Source organism: Lynx rufus, unplaced genomic scaffold (genome assembly GCF_022079265.1).
Source record: "Lynx rufus isolate CCGP_SWC_20201006 ecotype Redwood Valley unplaced genomic scaffold, mLynRuf1.p SCAF_2, whole genome shotgun sequence".
Classification (NCBI taxonomy): domain Eukaryota; kingdom Metazoa; phylum Chordata; class Mammalia; order Carnivora; family Felidae; genus Lynx; species Lynx rufus.
Window position 1 is genome coordinate 183973126 of NW_025814834.1, and position 22623 is coordinate 183995748.

Genomic DNA, 22623 nt, shown 5'->3' on the forward strand with positions numbered 1-22623 from the left:
TGGGTTTGAACCTTTCCTCCACCACCTTTCAGTAACATGACCTTGGACAAGTGACTGACCCTTCTGGGTCCTCAAATTTATTAGCTATGTAGAAAGAATAACAATGGCAATGTTTTAGGGCTGTTGTATAGAGCGCTGGGCACACGGCAGGCACATAGTAGGTGCTGACTACCAGGTGCCGCCCACCCCTCAGCATGAGGAAGCAGGGAGCCAGGATGGCACGCCTCACCTGTGCGGAGCCTTGAGGCTGGCTCTTCCATGAGTCTCAGTCTCCTCTGTTATTTTTTTTGTATTGAATAAATTTGTCATGCAACATCGTGCGAGTTTAAGGTGCACAGTATGTTACTTTGATACATTTATGCATTGTGATTGCCAGTGTAGCAGTATTTATCACATTACATACTTATAGTCCAATAGTATTTTCTGTATTCATTATACTGTGCAGTAGATCTCTACGGCTTACTCACTACTCATGACAAGCCGGTTTCCTCATTTACAGTGCCTGTGACATATAGTCCTCCTGCCCCTCTGCCCCTCCTCCCATCAGAGAAGAGATTTCAGCCTGTGACACATTCTTTCCCCAAATGGGTGGGAAGCCCCTGGCCCTGGATATGAAAAATGAGAGCCACTCACTGCTGAGAAGCTATCATTGTGGTAGAAGGAGAGAGGCCGGAGTTCCTCTTTTCAATGGCTCTTTAAATTATTTTCATTTTGCTGACTTGGCACTTCTCTGAGCTAAGGAGGTTTGGGAGATGGTTATGGGCCATTTAAGCAGACAGCCTCACTGGCTCCAATCTCTTGGGGGAGGAAGAGATTTAACCCTCTGTAGTCCAGCCTGGTGCCGCCTTCCTCAGGGCCCAGGAGGGGTAGGTGGGGCTTTGCAGGCTGGGGCTGCCTCTTGAGGAGCTGGTCCAGGACCAAGTACCTCAAACACCTAGAGATTTCCAGTGTCAGCCCATTAAAGGCACAGATGGAATGGAGACTACGGCCAGATTCGAAAGTGGGTTGGGTTCCCCTGGGTTTTAAATTATGATTGTAAGGTGGCTTCTTTTCGTCGTCTTTTTCTTTCTTTTCCTCTTTTCTTTAAGACTGAGCTTTTTTTTTTTTTTTTAATTTTTTTTTCAACGTTTATTTATTTTTGGGACAGAGAGAGACAGAGCATGAACGGGGGAGGAGCAGAGAGAGAGGGAGACACAGAATCGGAAACAGGCTCCAGGCTCTGAGCCATCAGCCCAGAGCCCGACGCGGGGCTCGAACTCACGGACCGCGAGATCGTGACCTGGCTGAAGTCGGACGCTTAACCGACTGTGCCACCCAGGCGCCCCAAGACTGAGCTTTTGATCCAGACTTCCTGATGCAGAGTGAGAAGGGTGGCCAACAAGAGCATACGATGCCTCCCCACACCTTTCCCCTGCTCAGTGGTAGGAGATCTTTCCATTAGCTTTGCTGAGCTCCTCCTGTCGCTCAGGATCCACACTGAAGACCCCACGTATTTAAATAACCACAATAAGAATATTTCAGAGTTGGCATTGCTGTCTTTATTTCTCCTGATGAGGACACTGCACCCCAGAGAGGTTAGATCTTTTGCACACTGTCACACAGCTAATAAGTGAGAGCGTTAAGACTCCAATCCAGGTCCTTCTGAGACCAAGTCCACTGTTCTTGCATCACGGCCTCAGTGCCTTCTAGCAATCAGCACTGACTGAGAGCCGGCCGGGTGCCAGCCCCTGCACCGTGGGACAGAGTTGGGGAGCGTTCCTCCCCCGCTGGTTGGGGTCTAGCCATGTTGTAAGGTTCACCTTCGCGTACAAGTTTCCCTTGCAAAGCAGTGGGGATGGTAGAAAGATGGAAGCACATGTCCGACAACAGGATAACTGCACGTGCACACACACGTCCCACTGACTTTCTTCACAGAGTGAAAGACCATCCAGCAGAAAATGAAGGAGAGCTACAAGTATCCGCAGAAAGAAGCACCCAAAGCATCATGTGGAGTCAGAAAAGCAGGCTGTTGAGTGAAACTTAGAGTCTGAGACGATGTATGTGAACTCTTGTAACAAACCACCAGCACAGGTTGTTGATGGACAGGGAGCTGAGCATTCAGAGTGTGAGGACCCGGCCAGGAAAGGTGCTCAGGGGTGGGAGGGGCAAGGGCACCCCAAAGAGACGTCTGCGATGTTGACGCTGTTTCTGACAAAAGACAAAAAGGAGATCTGAAGAAAAAGAACAGATAGCAGAAAGGGTTTCGATACCTTGTGCCTGCGAAGGTCCCGGGTGAGGGGGTCTGTGAGACACACACCCTCTTCTGTGTGCCTGAAGTGCAGACCTGGCCTGGGGCTCAGTCACGTGGGGGCCAGCATGAGCCCCTCCTTCACAGGCTCTTGGCAGGATTAAACAGGGATCAGTCAGAAGCACTTTTTAACCTGTAAAATGTTGTAGGAATGTAAACGTCTGTGCTCTTTTCCGATCTCTCTTCCTGGCTACCTTGTGACTTTCTTGAGGGCAAAGACAATTTCAGAGTCACGCCTTGACCCCAGTCTAAGCTCAGGAACTCTTGCTGGCTCTGGGCCAGAACCCCAGATCATAAGCCCTGCCATCAGTCTCTTCCGCCGCCTCCGTTCCCCAGTACTGTTTGCATTGAGGGGAAACAGCTTACCCCAGGTTTTTGCCACGGTGGACACACAAAATTGATAGCTGAGCACGGTGTCAGGCACTTGAGAGAAAAGTCCAAAAGAGTCCTGTGGACACAGTGAATGATGTAATAGTAAGAGCCCACCCCACCAGACTCTTGCCTCGGGCCCCAGGCAGGGAACTCTCCTGAGCTGTGCATCCCCTGGACTGAGGCCCCACAAAGCCTTGCTTGCTCCTTCCATGGCCCTAAGGGAGGCCCATCACCACTCCCATCAGGAAGATGGGGATGCTGAGGCTAGAGCAGCGATAATGGGCAGAGACAATGCAAATCCAAGTCTGGTGGATTCCAAAACCTGTGCTGTTCTCCATGGGCCAAGGCATCTCCATGGACTGTGAAGGCACAGATGCCACCAGGGAATCCACGGACGGCCATAAGATACATACCCCGCCCCCCCCCCCCACCGGCCTTCCTCGTCAGGCAGTGAATGGTGGCTCAGGCAGGGACTGGAGTGGGGAATCACGTTTCAGAGCCGGCCAGAGTGGCTGCCACTCGGAGTGCTCCCTTTGTAGTTTGAATATGCAGCCTCTAATTAGACTTTGCCTTAATTGCAAGATTTCCATACGCCCCGCAACTGCCACGCACTCTGTCTGGGGATAAACACGTCCATCAAGTGAGAAGCAAATTGTGGCTGTTGCCTTGGCCCCATCATCCGGTTTGCTCGCTCCGCTCCAGTTCCTCTGGGGACGTAGTCAGCCTTCCCCTGTGCAAGTGCTCTGGGGCCCACATTTTAATCAAAAGCGTACCTGCCTCTAGGAAAAAGAGTAGAGGCACAGCTCAAAAGTGATTAAATTTAATAACCAAAAGACCAGAAAAAGTCTGCTTTGCAATGCATAATTTCACCATATATTTATTTATTTCATCATGTGGCCACATTCTGTATGCTGTATGGGGACACTTTATTAAAAATGCCATTTATTTTAACAGCAGCAATAAGGGAAAATGCACACCTTTTTTTGCCTCCCCGCTGTGTTAAAGGCATTTGTGGTTATTAAATCACTCTTGAGCAGAGGAATGCCTGTCTCCAAATTCACTCTGAAGTATTTCAATAAAATGATCTCAAATGTTTATTCACTCAGCCAACGCCATGCTGGGCCAGGTGCTAGGCTGCCCCAGGGATAATGAGGTGGAGCACACGGAGTCCCTTCAGGCCTGGCCCCCAGGGGCTGTTGAAGCAGTTTTTGTTGAAGATAGGAATGAATGAGTGAATGAATGAATGAAGGGGTGGGGAGCGATAAAGAAAGGAGACGCCTCGGGTCACAGAACTGGGACCCAAGCTGTGTGAGGTATTGCAGGAGCACAAAAGAAGGGTGGGTGGGTTTTGCTTCAGTGTCCTAGAGGAGGGGCCAGCTGCTTCTGAGGTGAGAATGAATTTCAGGTGAGAATCTCAGGGCCTGAGGAGGGCGTAAGGCGTTACAGGCAGAGGGAATGAGGTGAGTAAGGCCTGTGGCCATAAAAGCCCTCCGTGCGGACGACCGCACAGCTGCTCCCACTTCCTTCCGTTCTTTGCCCACACGGGTCTCCCTCGTGAGAGGTTGTCCTCGTCCAGCCTCGGCTGAAGGAGCATACACCCCGCCCCCCCCCACCACCGGGGGGCGCTCTCCTGTGCTCTGCTGCTGCTCCAGAGCCCGCCCATCCTGATGTATTTACGTGAATGCTGTCCTACCCCCATCACCGCCTATGGCCTCAAAAGTTGGATACGCAGATGGATGAGTGACTGCATGAACGACTGGGAAAGCTCAGTGTTTTCTCGGCACCTTGAGAGGTTTGGAGTGGGGTCTGGAGTGTGTGGTCCGAGTGGGACCTGCTGAGAGACAAGGCTGCGGGGTGGTGGGCCCCTGGGCTGACTGGCTGGATGTTGCTGTGACGTGGCCACAAGGAAAGATATTAAGCCCGGGAGTGACCTGGTCGCATTGGTGCTTCAGAAGGACCACTGTGGTGGAACTGTAGAGGATGAACAGGTGAGGGCAAGAACCGAGAGTGGGGAAAACGGAACCTGGTCGAATGGTCCAGGCAAGAAATGTGGGGACCGGAGCAAAGCAAGGTGGTGGGAATGAAGGGTGGGGCACATCAAAATAGAAATGTGTATTTGGGGTGAAGCCACCGTGACTTGCTGATTAGACGGGGAGGGGGAGAAGGATTGGTCTCAGCGATGGCCTCCCGTTTCTGCTTTGGCTGATGTCATTCACTGGGAGGGGACGGGGATTTATCCTCCCCAGGGGCACGGAGGCAGGGCCATGGAGAAATGTTTGTTCTAATCAGAATCCTTGGCTGATCATGAATCACATTGTCTGAAAGCCACATCCACATGTGTGTCTCGTGTTTGGAGGTCCCTGCTGAGCCCCAGATAAGCAGTTGGCAGGATTGCCTTTTCAAGTTAAGACTCTAGGTGATGGCCTGTGTGGTGAGGAGCCACTCAGAATCTACCCGTCTCTACTGACAGCTCACACCAAGATGTACTGCTTTAGCCCCCCACTCCCTTAAAGATAACCATGAGGCAATGGAGTGAGCATAGGATTTTGGTTCTCAGCAAATAGACATGAGTCTCGTCTCCATTATGAACAACACTCGGACAGGGGCACTTGGTCTCCCTTAGCCTCAGTTTCATCAACTGTGAAATGGGAATAATGACGCTGTCTGGCGGTGTCACTGTGAATCTCTAGGTGTTGAAGGGAGCGAGGAAATTCAGTGGACTGAAAAGGGCTGTTCAGGTGGAAGAAACCAGGAAATGCTGCAGGTGAGCAGGCAGGAGCAGCAGACGGGGGGCGGGGACTAGGAGCAAGCGGAGCGGGGCAAGAGAGTGGGGAGGAGCAGCTCTGTGCCCCGCCTCTTCCTCAAGGGCTTCCTCAGAATCTTGGAGTCAGTGAGGCCGCAGCTGGTGCCAGATTTCTCAGATGAGCACTCCATCCAAGCGCTGCCAGACCCTTCCAGAGAGGGCTGAGTGAGCTTCCCTATACACAGAGAACTGTTGGGGCTCATTCCTTAGAAAGTTGCCCCCATCTTATGACACCCCCTGGGCACCAGCCTCTGCTCTCCAGGTCACCCGAGCGGCCCTGTGCTGCCCCTCTGCCGGCCCAGCGCCCAACCCTTCTCCACCGTGGACAAACTCCCATTTCTGTTCCGTGTTGGAGTCCCTGCCCCCAGAACTTTACAGAACGTCCCTCCTTGTGCCCCAGCCTGAAGCCTGGCTGTCCCCCCCCCGGCGGGGGGTGGGGGGGTGGGGATTTCCCATCTTTCTCCTCTGGGTCCCCTCCTAGGCCACTCGTCAGCCTCAGGTGCTGTCTTTTCCTGGGATCTTCCTGAGTGCTTGCCCTGGGCACTGCTCTCACTGGGTGAATTCTGTTTGTTTCTGTCTTTCCCACTCACCAGACAAGGACTTCTCAAGGACACCACCGGTTCTTGCTTCCATGTGTCCCATGCCCAACACAGCATGGCTTCACACAGTGTGGGCATCAGTCAAAGGTGCCATGCGCCTCCCTCCCCACCCCACCCCATCCCCCCTCCCCCCGTGGAGAGTGGCTGCTCAGCTGCAGTTTCTCCAGAATAAGGGGACACTGTGCCCACAGGTGGCCAGCACTTCTTAGAGGGGGCAGGGGCGGAGATGGCCTGGCCCGGCTGTAGGAACCTCTTCACCGCAGGGTTTCCCAGGCAGCACTGTCTCCCCAGGGGCTGCTGTCCTGATGTCTCTCATGTACACTTCTGTTTTAACCCCATTCATGGGGGCCACAGCCACATAATTGGATTGAGCAGACATTGACAAGGTCAATTTGACAATTTCATTAATCTTTTATTAAACACGGGCCCTGAGCTCCAGCCAGGCTCGTCTGCATGCCGGGCCCAGAACGTGCCTGGCATATTCCTGTCTCACATGCCTCTTTCAGGCCAGACGTGACTGTCCCGGTGATGCCAGTAGCTGCTGGGTGCTTCCTGAATCCAGGCCTGATGCTGAGCTAGTCCTTTAACTGCCGAGACCAGCCCAGCAGGGTGAAGGAATTGATACCTGTAAGGCACTTAGAACAGAGTCCAGCCCATACTTCGTGCTCTGCATTATTATTAGTACTAGTACTACTACTGTTAGGGAATCAGGCTGGAACGCTGGCAGAAAAACCAAGCAGCACTCAGATCTTGGTGAATCGGAGATTTGTTTAACGCTGGCGGGCTCAGAGGAGACCATTTCTCCAAAGATCTGAGCCCTGAATGCAAGCGGGAAGGGTAATTTATAGTTGTCAGCCTCCATGTTGGGGGGGGGGGTGCTTTTCGCGTGCATGGCAAACAGGGCAAGAAGAACCCGGAAAAGGGGTTTCTAAGCCAGAGACCAGAGTTTGTTTTAGTCCCATCGGCCATCTTATGGTGTAAAACTTTATTCGTTTCCCAACACTACTACTGTTATTAACTCACAACACCTTGAGAGGTAGGGATTGCTAAGGAGGAAACTGAGTCCCAGACAGGGCAAATGGTGTGCTCAGGGTCTTCCCATGGGTACAGAGAGCAGCAAACAGGGGGACTGGAATGTGAGGAAAAGGCCGGGTCCCGAGAGCTGTCCTCTGCCTCCCAGACCAGTTGGAGGACTGTAGGTGATGGGAGTGGTTTGACCCTCGCTGTGCCTGGCACGTGTTCGGCACAGGTCTGTGGAATGAAAGCAGGAAGGAATGCGTGTGGAACACTCATGCAGGCTGTGGAGCTACTTTAGAATGGCAGGGTAGGGGACTTCATCTTCCAGGGAGAAGGGAACTGTAGGTGGACATGAGCCCTTAGGACTCAGAGACAGGTGGGAGACAGAAAGCACTAGTCGAGGAGGCAGCAGAGGTGGAGGCTGAACTGGGGCAAGTGTGCAGGGAGCAGGGGGAAGGGGGTGGGTGGTCCAGGAAGGTGAGGCTGGAGAACCAGGCAAGGGCCACATCCCAAGGCCTTGCAGAACCACGGAAAGGGTTCCAGTGAGGAGTCATGACATCTAGTTCCAGTTTCACTCTAGCTTCAGTGGGGAGGCCCAGAACCTGTTCTGGATGTACTTGATGCAGGGAGGTCACCGGGAGGCTGCCTCAGGAATCCAGGCAAGAGGAAATAGGGACTCAAGAGTTCTGGGGACAAGGGCAAGGAGGGGCCAGAGAGGGGGGCCAGAGACAGAGGGCTGCACAGCCCTGGGCAAAGGTATACTTGTTTTGGGGTTAAGGGGAGCCAGGGAGCAGGTGATATGTCAGGTCCAGGTGGTCAACACGAGCACCTGCTCCCCAGGGGCAGTGGAGAGGGTGGCACTTGCCTGGATAAGTCCATCCCTGTGCTTCTGGGCCTGCTAATTAGTGGGGACAGACATGGAGTCAAATGAGACCTTCCTGACACCACCATGCCTAGTGCTTGTTTTCATAACTATAAGCAGACAAGTTGCCTTAAACACCAAAGGTTAATGGCTTCGCTAGTAAGGCCAGAGGCACTGGCACCCACAGACTCACACACATGGGGACTGATAGACTCTCCCAGAAGCATGAGAGGCCATCTGAGTGCTTGGTTAGTTTGCTGGGATATCACTCAATGTCTGAGCCGGTCTCATGTCCAACATGCAGCCTTTTCCAGCCTCTCTGAACCTCAAGACCCTCCTCCTTTCCTGGTCTCTGCTCACCCACAAGTGCCCCAAGAGTGCTGCCCAGCCTTCATCACCCTCCAGTCAATAGACTCTGTGGATGCCAGCCATGGATGGGAGGGGAATAGTGGGGGCAGACAAATAAGGACACACAGTGCCAGGAGTGAAGGGTGTCCCAAAGAGGAGAGATAGAAGAATCTGTGTGAGAGGTGATTCATCAGGGAAGGCTCCCCAGAAGAGGTGACATTTGCACTGGATCTTAAAGAATGCTCAGGGGCTCCATAGGTAAGCGTTCAACTTCATCTCAGGTCATGGTCTCATGGTTCGTGAGTTCAAGCCTTGTGTCAGGCTCTGTGCTGACAGCTCAGAGCCTGGATCCTGCTTCGGATTCTGTGTCTCCCTTTCTCTCTGCACCACTGCCCCTCCCCCCACCCCCGCTCATGCTCTGTCTCTCTGTGTCTCTCAAAAATGAAAAACACGTTTAAAAAAATTTTTTTTTAATCTCTAAGGAGATGGGAGACCCAGTCTTACTCTTTTTTGAATCTTCCCAGGGCAGGGCCTGGAGCACCATATGTAAGGCATAAAAGCATGTTTATAGCTTCATTAATATGTTCTGTTGTTTTTTTTTTTATTTCGATTTATTGCTTTCTGTTCTAATCTTTATTATTTCCCTTTCCTTCTTCCCTTTATTGTTTCCATGGTTTGGAGCTTTATTTGCTGTTCTTTTTACAGCTCTTTTAGGTGGAAGTTTAGGTTGTGTATTTGAGACCTTTCTTCCTTCTTTAGGGAGGCCTGGATTGCTATATATACCCTCTTATTACTATCTTTGCTGCATCCCAGAGGTTTGGGGTTGTCACGTTTTCATTTTCATTGGCTTCCATGTACTTTTTAATTTCCTCTTTAATTTCTCGGTTAACCCATTCATTCTTTAGTAGGATGTTCTTTAATCTCCAAGTATTCGTGGTCTTTCCAAGTTTTTTTCTCATGGTTTATTTTGAGTTTCATAGTGTTGTAGTCTGAAAATATGCAAGGTATGATATTGATCTTTTTGTACTTGTTGAGGGCTGACTTGTTTCCCAGTATGTGATCTATTTTGGAGAATGTTCCATGTGCACTTGAGAAGAATGTGTATTCTGTTGTTTTAGGATGAAATGTCCTGAATATATCTGTTAAGTTCATTCAGCCCATTGTGTCATTCAGAGCCATTGTGTCCTTGTTAATTTTCTGCTTAGATGATCTGTCCATTGTTGTAAGTGGGATTTGAAGTCCCCTAGTATTATGGTATTATTATCAATGAGTTGCTTTATGTTTGGCATTAATTGATTTATATATTTGGGTTATCCCATGTTGGGGGCATAAATATTTACAATTATTAGATCTTGGTGGATAGACCCCTTAATTACAATATAATGCCCTTCTTCATCTCTTGTTACATCTCTTTATTTTAAAATCTAGTTTGTCTGATATAAGTATGGCTACACCAGCTTTCTTTTGATGACCATTAGCATGATAGATGGTTCTCCCTCCCCTTAGTTTCAATCTGCAGGTGTCTTTAGGTCTAAAATGGGTCCCTTATAACCAGCATATAGATGGATCTTGTTTTCTTATCCATTCTGTTACCATAGTGTCTTTTGACTGGAGCATTTAGTCCATTGACATTTAAAGTGAGTATTCAAAGATATGGGTTTAGCACCATTGTATTGCCTGTTGAGTTGGTGTATCTGGTGATGTTCTCTGGTCCCTTCTAGTCTTTGTTGCTTTTGGTGTTTTTTGTTTTGTCTTGTCTTCCTGCCCCCTCCCCCTAAAATTTATTGCATGGCTGTTTTAGTGGTCATGAACTCCTTTAGTTTTTGTTTGTCTTGGAAACTCTTTATCTTTCCTATTTTTTTAAATCTTTTTTAAATGTTTACTTATTTTTGAGAGAGCATGAGGAGAGGAGGGGCAGAGAGAGAGAGGGAGACAAGAATCTGAAGCAGGCTCTAGGCTCTGAGCTGTCAGCACAGAGCCTGACATGGGGCTCATGAGATCATGACCTGAGCCAAATCAGACGCTTAACCAACTGAGCCACCCATGTGTCCCTCTCCTTCTATTTTGAATGACAACCTTACTGGATAAAGAATTCTTGGCTGCATATTTTTCTGATTCAGTACATTGAAAATATCCTGCCACTCCTTTCTGGCCTGCCAAGTTTCTGTGGATAGGTCTGCTGTGAACCTGATCTGTCTTCCCTTATAGGTTGAGGACTTTTTTCCCCTTGCTGCTTTCATGATTCTTTTATTGTCTGTGTTTTTGTGAATTTGACTACAATACGCCTTGGTGATGGTTGGTTTTTATTGAATCTAGTGAGAGTTCTCTGTGTTTCTTGGATTTTGATGTCACTGATTAGGAAAGTGTTCCACTATAATTTGCTCACATAAACCTTCTTCTATTTTTTCTCTCTCTTCATGTTCTGGGACTCCTATGATTCAGATGTTATTCCTTTTTCAATAAGTCACTGGGTTCTCTAAGTCTTGTATCGTGCTCTTTTGCCTTAGTTTCCCTCTTTTTTTTCTGCTTCATTATTTTCAATAATTTTATCTTTGAAATCATTGATTTGTTGGTCTGCTTTGTCCATCCTTGCCATCATGGCATGCATTCAAGATTGCATCTCGGTTATAACATTTTTTATTTCATCCTGACTAGATTTTATTTTTTTTATCTCCACAGAAAGGGATTCTATGCTTTTTTCAACCCCAGCTAGTATTCTTATTATCATGATTCTAAATTCTAGTTCAGACATCTTGTTTATATCTCTGTTGATTAAAGCCCCTGACTGTCATTTCTTCCTCTTCCTTCTTTTGGGGTGAATTCCTTCATTTTGTCATTTTGGAGGCAGAAAACAATTAATAAAGTAAAAAATTAAAATTAAAAACTTAAAAACAAAACAAAAAATCAAATACTGGAGGCTAGATCCTAGGTGTGTTTTGGTCTGCTTGTTGAAAGAAGCTTGATAGAATAGAGGAAAAGGGAAAGAATAAAGAGAAAAAAGGCAAGAAAAAAATTAAAATAAAATACAATAAAATTAAATAAAGAAAATGAAATAGAATAAAAAATGTTTTAATAAAAAATAAAGCAAAAATTAAAATAAAAATAATTTTTTCTGTTTTTGTATCCAAGAATGAGGAAGAAACGAAAGAATAAAACAGAAAATAAGAAAGCAATTTAAACAAAAAACAGAAGCAAAGAAAATGAACAAATAAATGAACAAGCAGACAGAATGAAACCCAAATGAAGTTACATCCAGTTGACTTGTGCTCATCTTCTGGGTGATGTGCCTGGAAGGCACAGTTGGGTGGGGCTTGGTGTAACAGCTCCATTCTCCACTATGGTGCTGCTTAGCTTACTGGGGTGGATCAGTGTGGAGCATGTGCGCCTGAACAAGAGAGGTAGCAATGGCTTCACCCAGCTCCTTAGTCTCTGGCACAGGACCTTGGGCTCTCACTGACCTACAATCAAGCACCCCTCCTTTGGCTCAGGCTTCTGCCCACTCCGAGTCTACCCTGTCCGTGTCCAAGCCATCCACCTTCCAGGCAGCACCTCCCTCCAGAGTTTTATCTCAGTGGGGGTTGTGTTTCAAAACCTTCAGAGACCTCTGCAGCTTGGACCTGCTCCAGCTTTCTGGGGGAGGGTCTTGCTGAGCAATGGCCAGGTGCTGGCTTGCCCCAGAAAACATTCATGTGGTTGTGCAGTAGCAGAGATTCAGAGATCTGAACACACAGCCTGCACCAGGTTTCACTGCACTCTGGCATCTTTTTCCCAATACCAGCAAACATGGATGCTCTCTGGGGTCTGTTGGGTCCTTTGGCTGTGCAGAAGCCTTATGGCCTCTACCAAATGCACTCTAAGCAAGGGAACCACTTCTCCCTGTGTGGCCCATGGACCCCTCAGACCCCACTGCCTGCTCCTGGGGATTTGTCCTGCTTTCTCACCAGAGCACTGCCAGGCGCTGAGCTCTGAAGCTTCAGACTCTGCACTACACTGTTTGTAGAATTCTTGTGGTATTGAAACCCTCTCCTTTCTTCCCATCAGTGGTTTGGGGAAACAGATTTCTTAGTCAGTCCCCTGTGATGGTTTTACTTTTTCTTTCTCTCTCTCCAGCTACTTTCGGGGGAGTGCTTTTCTCGCACTGGCATGAAGGGCCACACTCTTCCTGTGAGCCGAACTCTCCCCCTTTCCTTTTCTTTGTCCTCTCTCCACAAAAACAGCTCCCTACCCTTCATGGCTTTTCTCTCCTCCAGTTCACCTCTCTGCACTGTGTACCCACCAAGTTCTGTGGCTCAAGTTATTCAGATTGTTGTGTTAATACTCAGACCAATTTCCTATGTGTTCAAAATGGTTTGCTGATCTACCTGTGTTTCAGGGATGAGACAAGCTCAGGGTCTCCATGCTGCTCTGCCATCTTAACTCCCCCTCAAACAGGTAGCATTTTTATCTGTTCTTGTAGCCACGAAGCCTCGCTCAGAGCCTTGTACAAAATAGACATTTCATGGAACTTTGTGGAAGGAAAGAAGAAGGGAGAACAGACAGGCAGGAAGGCTGTGAGTGGTAGGTTTGGGCTGCTTCTGGAGATTCAGCGGTAGCTAGTGGTCATTGGGTCCTTCCCTCACTTTAGTGACAGACCCTGAGGCCAGAGAGGGGAGGGACTTCCCTGAGCTCATTCAACAAGTTAACAAGAAGGAGACCATGGCCAGACTGGAGCCTTTCTCCTCAGGCAACACATGGCCACCCTTCCCTTCTTCCCCCACAAGTCCTCCTGGCCTCAAGTCAAGTTCCCTTATTCAAGGCCTGATGTGTAGTCCAGGCAAGGATGGCCCTGGTCCTGCCAAGCTTTGCAGACTCCCCCCAAGCTCGAGTTTGCAGGAAAGTCTGGGTCTCAGGCAGGGAGACCTTAGGGAAGCAGAGGGAGGTAGCCAGTGGGGAAAAGTTGCCAGCACCAGGGAGACTTCTATTCTGTATCCTCAGATGGTGGCAGGCTACTTCTCAGAGGCTACAGTACTTTGGAAAATCATTTCCCTAAAAGAAGAAAACAGGCTTTAGGCTCAGCCTTTCCAATCTGTCCCTCACTCAGTGGCCCAGACAATCTCCTGGAAACAAGGCTGTAAGTATGGCCTCCCTTGCCTACCAGACCTCAGTAGGCCCCACTGGTGGCAGAATAAATTGTCCCCTTGGTAATATGGGGTCCTCTTCCTGGACACTCCCCACAAATCTTCCCAACCACTGCTCTCTCTGTCACTCCCATGGTGCCTCTGGGTCTTTGCATATGCTGTGACTTCCATCTCAGAACCATTGTGGTTTCTCAAGGCCCTTCTCCTTTGCCTCTGAGTGGCCATTCCCTCTGCAGGGCTCCTGCAGCCCTGAGATCACAACCAACCTCTGTGTTGTGCCTCACAAAACCCTTGCACCCATGGCATGCCTTCATTGCTGCCACTGCCCTGCCCCTGGGTGTCATTCAGCCCAGTCACAGAAGAGGCACCTGGGTGGCTGAGCAGAGGGCAGTTCTGTAGAAAATGCCTGGGTGTGGGCTTGAGGGTAAAATAGTTTTCCCACAAAGGCAACCTTCAAGCAGATGTATGTTTATTAGCTGGAACCCTGGAAAATCCCTTGTCACCTTGGACAATCCCTTCACCTCTATCTGAGCCTCAGTTTCCACATCTGAAAAATGGCAATGACACTGCCCACATCACAGGGTTAAATGAGCAAACGTGTAGGAAACCCTGAACACATAGAAAATGCCTGTCAGTGTTCTTTCTCTCCCATGCCCCTTTTCTTTGCTAGAACATCACTCTCAGACTCCCAAAGTAAAATATTTCTAGAGGCCAAAAAGTGACCCCAACTCAAAGTAGAACAACAGACCTCACCCCCAATTGGACACATAGAACCCAAGGCCCTCACTTGAACTCCAGCTGGGGTGTCTCCCTGCCAGACTCTGGGGGCAGACCCCTCTCACCAGAGCCCCCCGCACTGGCAGTTCCAATGGGCAGCTGCAGGGAAATGCCCAATTTCCAGCCCATGGAGTCTGCAATGCTGGATTTAAGTGGGAGAAGCACACCAAACACCAGGGAATTTCTGGCGAGGAAGATTAGTCTTTGTCACCTGCTATTGTATAACTAAAGAGGCTATTTCAGCAGAGCACTGGGATGCCTACCAGCAGCCCCCAAAATGCTTTCTGGAAGATGATGCCCAAGGCATGTGCTGATTGGCCTGAGCACTTGGCAGTGTCTCAGCGGAGGCTCTCTCTCCATTCCATGGCGATGGTAGTCTGGCTCCAGCTGGGGCTGAGCTAGAGATCCCACATCTGCCTGGTGCTGATTAAGTCCTTCTTGCTAGGCCAGAAGCTAAGCCTTTGGACAAATTCAGGGCAGAAGGCAAGCCAGGGAGGTGACTGGTGTCCTAGCCAGGGTACTTCACTCAAGGACAACCTCAGCAGTTAAGCAGATGGTTTAAACTGTTTCCCCTCAGTGGATGTTCCAGATGGCTGAGGCTGACTATCTGGAGCATAGCCACCTTGGATACGGTTCCCCTGGTGCTTCCTTGCGGCCGCTGCCAGGAACTGTATTCAAGTAAGAGTTGTGGACTCAAGAGGTCAGAGACCTTGGACACAGTCACTTCATTCATTCATTGATTCATTCATCTTTTCATTATTGCATTCATTCATTTAACAAATATTTATGGAGTTGCTACAATATTCCTGGCTTGTTCTGAATGCTGGTATTTGATGTCCTTGTCCTCATGGAGCTGATACTCTAGTGGAGGGAGACAGACAAAATGACAAATGGGCAAGCAGATTTATAATGGCAGGTCATGATTAGTACTTCTCAGGAAAGTAAGGTGGGGTAGAAGACACGTGGTGCAAGGATGCTGTTTGGTCAGGGAGCTCTTCTCCAAGAAGGTGGTATGTGAGCAGAGACCTGAATGGATTGAGAAAGTCACCCCATGTGGCAGCTGAGAGACCGGTGTTGCATTCCAGACCTCAAGATCATCATGGCAGAGGCCCCTGACGCAGGGAGTACCAAGGTGTCCCAGCAGAGGCAAGGCAGCCTAGGGGAGACGTGATGCAGGGGAGAAGCAGTGGTGGAGAAGTGGACAGGGATGAGGTGGACCGTGTAGACAGGACCTGAGTTGAGGCCATTCTCTGGGCAGACCCAGATCTGTCTATCCGTTCAGAGCTCTTTGGGGAACAGGGTGCCTCTTGGGGTCCAAGAACCCATTCCAGGAACCACCCAGGGTCCCAGAGGAAGACTGGTGGAACCTGCATGTGAATGCTGGCCTTCACCTCCATCTTCCCACTAGACTGGTAGCTCCTTGGCTACAGAGAGGTTTCTGAATCAAACACACCTCCTTGGCTACAGAGATACAGAGGGTTTCTGAATCAAACACACCTGAGTTCAACTCCCATTTTCCCACTCACAAGCCATGTGATCTCGGAAGTGTTACTTAACCTGTATGAACCTCAGTTTCCTCACCCACAGCATGGGTCTGATCCATTTCATGAGGTCATTGTGAAGGTTTTAAAGAGAAAGTTGTGAATTGCCTCATGTGGTGGCTGGCACACAGCAGGTATGCAAATATTGCTTTTTCTCTTCCTTCTACTTTCCACCACCCAGGATCAATGGTGCCAGATCTGCAGACCAGAGCTGGCATCAGAAGGGACAACATAATCTGACACTCTCAGTGGTGGATGAGAATGGAGGCTGACTTGGCAAAGGGCCACCTCAGCACTCCCCCAACGTTGGGATGTTCCCAAGAGCAGCAGGGCAGCGGGGGAGGGGACATACACCATGGTCACCAGAGGGGCTCTGAGGTTTTGCCATGACTGGCTGCTTAGGGTTCTAGGTTGGCCACTGGAACTGACTATGCAGTTGGGGGTGGACCTGGGGGCCCTTCTTACACCAGTGCCTTGCCAGTCCCAAAGCCAGGGTGGGGTGCTGTGGCCCCTCCGGGGTAGGCAGACACTCTGCCTAGGAGGTTACCTCTGCTTTCCCACCCAACTGAGCATAGCAGAGAAGGACTGTGTCCTCTGTCCTGCTGTCCCCTTTTAGTCATGGTATTGGCTGCGTTCCCTGCTTGGTGGCCTCAGTCCAGGAGCTTTCCAGGGGGATGTAAATTAATGGTCCCTGGGAGAGTGGAAGAGGAGCCCCCAAGGGTGAGGACTTGGAGATGGGAGGCATGCCAGGGCTCCCAGTCCATGCCAAGCAGGCTCTCTGCCCTCAGGCTTCCTCCTCGGCTGCCTGCCAGTGCCTGAGGCCAGTCAAGGGACCAGAGAATCAGCTGTAGGGCCTCAGCAGACAAGATTTGGAAGATGTCACCAAGTCTCTCTGTGCTTCCATTTTCTCCTTTTTCCCAAGTGAAGTAAATTAGCTGTCTGTGGTTGAGAGACTAAGTTAAAAACAATAACTTGTGATTATTGTATATATGTACAGAAATTTAGAGCCAGTGAAGTACTTTCACATTGTTTGATACTCAAGAAACTTTATGCAGATCATCTTGAACTCCCACAGTATCCAAGGCAGATATTTTTATCCATAGTTTTAGCTGAGGACACAGGCTCAGAGTGGGCCATCAGCATGTCTGAGGTCACACTGCTGGTTAGTAGCAGAGTCGGGATTTAAGTCCAGGTCAACCTGGCAGAAACCTCATGATCTTCCTACTCATCCCCTGGGAACAGAAGAATCATCAGGATGGAAGCCAAACCTGGGCTCACTCCTCTTTCTCTCCTTGCTGCCATGGACCACCCCCACCCCTTCCCCCTGCCACCAGATTCTCTGTGATGTGTTTGCATATTGATGATAGTGTCACAGGGGTATGGGTGGCACCCAGTGATGAGCTAAGGAAATGAGATGTGGCTTGCCTTCCTTCCTTCCTTCCTTCCTTCCTTCCTTCCTTCCTTCCTTCCTTCCCAGCCCCTACCATGTGTCCATGCCTGCTCTCCATGTTGGATTGTAATCTGCTACATGAACAAGAGTCTGCTGTCCCTGAGCCATAGGATGGGATAAATATGCAAATCTCTTTGTCCCTCTCATTTGATTTGTTATAATGAGATTTCTCTGGCATCATATCCTCAGCAGCAGCAGAAAAAAAAATGCCACGTCCTTCCTCCAGATGTCATATAGATATGTTATTCCTGTAATGTGAGGGATGCAGTTGTTGTGGGCTATTAAGATACTGATATATCATTTGGATCTGAGCTGGGGATAAAAGCCCCTTTGCTTTGTGAATGAAATGGGGTAGGGCTAGGGTGGACAGTGTGGGGCAGGGGGTGTCAAGGCACTGGAATCAGAGACAGCTGGATTTGAAACCTGGTTTGACTGTGAAAGTCGTTAAGTGATGCTTTGTGGAACCCCTATGCTGTGCCCAACTCTGTGTGAGGTGCTAGAAATGCAAAAGGAATCTGAGACCCTCCCTTCAAGGAGCTTACAATTTTCCTGGATTGAGGTTATAATTCAGGAAGGCTTCATGGAGGAAGGGACTCTTCCATCATGGATTATTACCCCATAGATACAGCTCCCTTCTGAGTGCAATCACTCCCTGAAGTTTGAAAGGTCCTCGCTGATGCAGCCAGGAAGCCACCTCTGCTTTGGGCTCTATTCATATCTGAGGGCATCTGTGAATTATCAGATGGGCCCCAGATGCTACCTGAACAAGTCAGGAAAATTCCCCCCAACCTTAAGCCTTAATTCTTCTTTAGTCTGGTGGGTTCCATCTAGGTGTCTCCTGACTTTGGATATTCCAATCCATTTCCATGACTCCCTTGAGAAGCGCCTCTCATCTCCGGGAAGAGAGCTTCCTTACTTGAAAAATGGGGACATCCATAAAAACAACCTGCTCTACAAACCACTCTTCCCTTACAAATTTAATGGTACTCGATGATGGCCCGGTTCCAACAATATCATGGCCATTTTGCTGAGCTTGACATTCATGGCCCTTTACAGCTTCCCTCAGCCTTCCTTTATTTATTCAACAAATAGTTTTTGAGGACTACCCATGTGGTGTGTACTGTTCTAGGGGTGAAAAGATACCCAAAATTCCAATCCCGTGGAGCTTATGAGCTAGTCAGGGAGACGGACAAAAAATAAATAAACAAACATGATCTGATCTTGGGTCACGTTAAGGGTTATGCAGACAAATGTAACTGGATAAAGAATATAGAGATAGAATTAATTCAACAAACACCTCTCAAGTCCTGACTTCATGTCAGGCCTTGTGTTGGGTCCTGACATGGATGCTGTCTGGCTGGCCCCCAAACTCCTCTGTGCTGCCCACAAGATGTGCTCTTTTTTCTTCTCCCTCCTGTTCCTTCCCCTTTCTGCTCTTCCTTCCATCTTTCTTTTTCCTCCTTCTTTCCTTCCCATTCAGTCATCAAACATATCTTGAAATGCATGTGCTCAGCATATGTCAGGTGACAGGAACTTTCACAGCCACCCTGAAATTGCCTTCATTCATTGTGGGTCACCCCTTTTCAAACCCCAGGGAGCCCTAATTGACCCAAGAGTCCACCTGTGAGTTCATATGGCCCTGTGGCTTCACTGTCTTACTTTGCTCTCAGATGTATCTTATCCTGTATTAAGCTAACATGTGGAGGTGTATTTGGTATTTATGTGTGTGCATGTATTTACATACACCTCCATACAATTGTGTGATAACCTATATGCCTATAAGAGTGTATCCTGTGCTTGAGTGTGTATATTGGATTTGGTTTTAAAGTTATCTATTTACCTATTTTGAAATGTCTGCTCATTTTTTATATACCATTAATACCCTCTTGTGTTATAATTTTAGCTTTGAAATATGCTTTAACATCTGAGAGGCTAAGCATCTTCCTCTTTTATGCTATAATATCTTAATCTTACTATTTATTCTTCTAGATAAACTTCAGAATGATTTTTTTGAGATTAATTTTGAATAAAATCCATACATTAGCTTGGAAATTAACATCTTTATACTATTCAGCCTTCCTATACAAAAATGCAGCATCTATTTTCACTTGTTCAAGTCTTCTTTTAGGTGTTTCAGTGAAGTTTTATAGTTTTCTTCACTTAAGTCCCTAAATTATTCCTTAAGATTTTATATTTTTGTTGTTACTATGACTGACATATTTTCAAATTTTAGTTTTAATCTTAATTCTTGTTGGTATTTAGAAAAAGCTACTAATTTGTTTTTTTTTTTGGCATTAATACCACCAATTTGTTTAGGAGTTTTTTTCAGTTGATAATTTTAGGGCTTTCTAATTAAATAACCATATCATTTACAAACAATGATAATTTGTCTCTTCCTTTCCAATATTTATAACTCTGAATTGTATTTCCCACCATACTGTATTGATTAATTCTTATATATCAATTTGAAATAATAATGATACTTGTCTTATTACTAAGTTTTAATGAGAATACCTATACTATTTCACGATTCACTATGAAATTAGCCCTCATTTTAAGATAAATACTCTTTAGCATGTTGAGGAAGTGCCTTCCATTTTTAATTTATTCATTTTTTTTAATTATCATTGAGTGTTTTCATTTCATCAAATGACTATCAGTTCTCTGATTTGACCTGTTTGTTTCACTATTATACTTCATTACTCATCTTGCATTCCTGGTATGAACCTTCTTGATCTTGCTACATTTGACATGCAGGTATTGGATTTTGGACTTCAACTTTTATAAGCATGAGAGACCATTTTTTTATAGCTTTGATATTGAGCTTGTGTTATCTTGAGTAACTTCCTATCTTTTTATATGCTTTAGAAGAGATATTTAGTTCAAGAACTGTCTAATCACAAATATTTGGGGGGGAAATGCCCATAAAACTATTTGGACCAAGAGCCTTTATAATTTCTCATTTTCTTTTATGGTCACTCAGGTCTTTCACTTCTAAAGTCAATATTGGTAACATCCAAAAACATCCCTCTTGTCTTGACAACCTTGCCTCTTGTAATTTAAAAAAAAAAAAAAAGTCCATTGTTGTTATATCCCCTTTACTTTGTTGCTCTATATTGGTCACTTTTTTCTTGATTGTTTTTTGTCAGAGGTTTGTCATACTTACTACTTTTGTAAAAAAAAAAAAAAAAGTAGCTCTTGTATTTCTATATTAAACTTACCATTTTTCTTTCTGCTAATTTATTCATCTATAGCTTTACTACTTTTTTCCTACTGGTTTTCATAGGTTTCTTTTTTTCTTTGCAGATTATGTAGTTACAGTCTTATTTATTTTTCTTAGTCTTTTCAATTTAGTTAAGAATGCATTTGAGCAGGGCACCTGGGTGGCTCAGTTGGTTAAGCATCCAACTCTTGACTTAGGCTCAGGTCATGATCTCACTGTTTGTGAGTTCGAGCCCCACATTGGGCTCTGCACTGCCAGTGTGGAACCTGCTTGAGCTTCTGTCTCCTTCTGTCTCTATCCCTCTCCCACTTGCTCTCTCTCTCTCAAAATAAATAAAAATATAAAAAACAAAAAAGACTGCATTTGAGCATAATTTCTCTCTGAGCATGATTTTGGCAGCATTCCATTAGTTTCATAAATTGTTTATTTATATTTTTATTATTTTCTAAATATTTTGTAATTGTATTTTTTCTTTTTATTCTATGACATAACATTTTTATAAAGGTGATTTTAATCTCCATGCAGCATTTAGGTGCAGCTATTTCTGTTGCTGTTGAGACATTAATACCAATTTCTGGTTTTAGTAGTTATGGTTATAAAATTAAAATTATAGATATTTATATTATTATTTGGAATACAAAATTATTCTCTGTAGAGTGAAAAAATGTTTTTTTGTCATTGACTTAACTTTATTGATTATTTTCTTCAAATATCTTTTTAATGTGTTTTTTCTTTTAGTATTTTTCTTTATATTTTTAATATTTAATATATATAAAATAATATAGTTATGTATATAAGTTATAAAGCATAATGAACACCTGTGAACTCACCACTCAAGAATCAGAACATCACCAATAACTCACATTTATCAGTCTTACCCTCATAGTTAACTATAATTATCAATAATTATCAATTTTGTGTTTATCACTTCTATTTTTTAAAAAAATTTTTAAATGTTTATTTTTGAGAGAGAGAGAGACAGAGTGTGACTGGGGGAGGGGCAGACACACAATACACACACACACACACACATACACAGAATCTTAAGCAGTCTCCAGGCTCTGAGCTGTCAGCACAGAGCCCAATTCTGAGCTCGAACCCACAAACTGTGAGATCATGACCTGAGCCAAAGTTGAATGCTCAACCAACTGAGCCACTCAGACGCCCCTTCCTGCCTTTTTTTTTTTTTTTTAAGGAGAGAGAGAGCAGAGGAAAGGACTAGAGAGGAGAGAGAGAGAGAGAGAGAGAGAGAGAGAGAGAGAGAAAGAGAGAAAATTAAGCAGGCTCCATGCTCAGTGCAGAGCCCAATATGGGGCTCAATTCCACGACCCTGGGATCATGATGTGAGCTGAAATCAAAAGTCACACATTCTACCAACTGAAAAACCTGGGTATCCTGTCATTTCCTTGCTTTTTAAATAGAATTTTAAAAATCACCTATGTTTGAATGTCTGAAAACAGAAATAGGATAATTGACTATTTTGTCTATGCATGCTATCTAGGCTCCTGCTCCAATTTCTGTTGCTTTCTTTAGGAATTTCAAATATTTGTTGCTTTACATATTTGGCTATTTTGTTGGCTGCAATAAGTTTATGACTGTTAAGTCTTCAATGTAGATTTTTGCTTCTAATCAATTTAATGTGACCAACCTCTTCCTTGTTAATGGTTTTTGCCTCAAATTCTGCTCTATTGTTAATATTTTCACTTCTTGTTTCTCTCTAATTGAGTTTGCCTGAAATATTTTGGAAGCTTAATTTTTAACCTTACTGTGTAATTTTGCCTGAGGTTCAGTAGATGGTAATGTTTAAGATGTTGTGCTCTGAGATAGGATTGGGTTTCAATACCAGTTCCGCTGCTTGACCTGGGGCAGGTTTCTCAAGGGTAACAGTATCCCTGCCTCATGTGGTTGACAGTGGCCTAGATGAGATGACTGAAATGTTTAGCACAGTGCAATGCACATGGCACGTATGCAGTGAATGTTAACTATTTTGATTACAAGTTGCACATAACTTAGTGTTTGCGTTTTAGCTTGAGAATTTTTGTCCTCTAATAGAATAATTTTTTTTTCAACGTTTATTTATGGGACAGAGAGAGACAGAGCATGAACGGGGGAGGGGCAGAGAGAGAGGAAGACACAGAATCGGAAACAGGCTCCAGGCTCTGAGCCATCAGCCCAGAGCCCGACGCGGGGCTCGAACTCACGGACCGCGAGATCGTGACCTGGCTGA

General features: G+C 46.4%; 1 protein-coding gene across 1 annotated transcript in view; it reads left to right on the forward strand.

Moving 5' to 3' along the window:
- Window positions 1-22623, forward strand: part of AGBL4 (AGBL carboxypeptidase 4) — a 1304809-nt gene that overhangs the window by 1120690 nt on the left and 161496 nt on the right. The gene's annotated exons all lie outside the window — the stretch shown is intronic.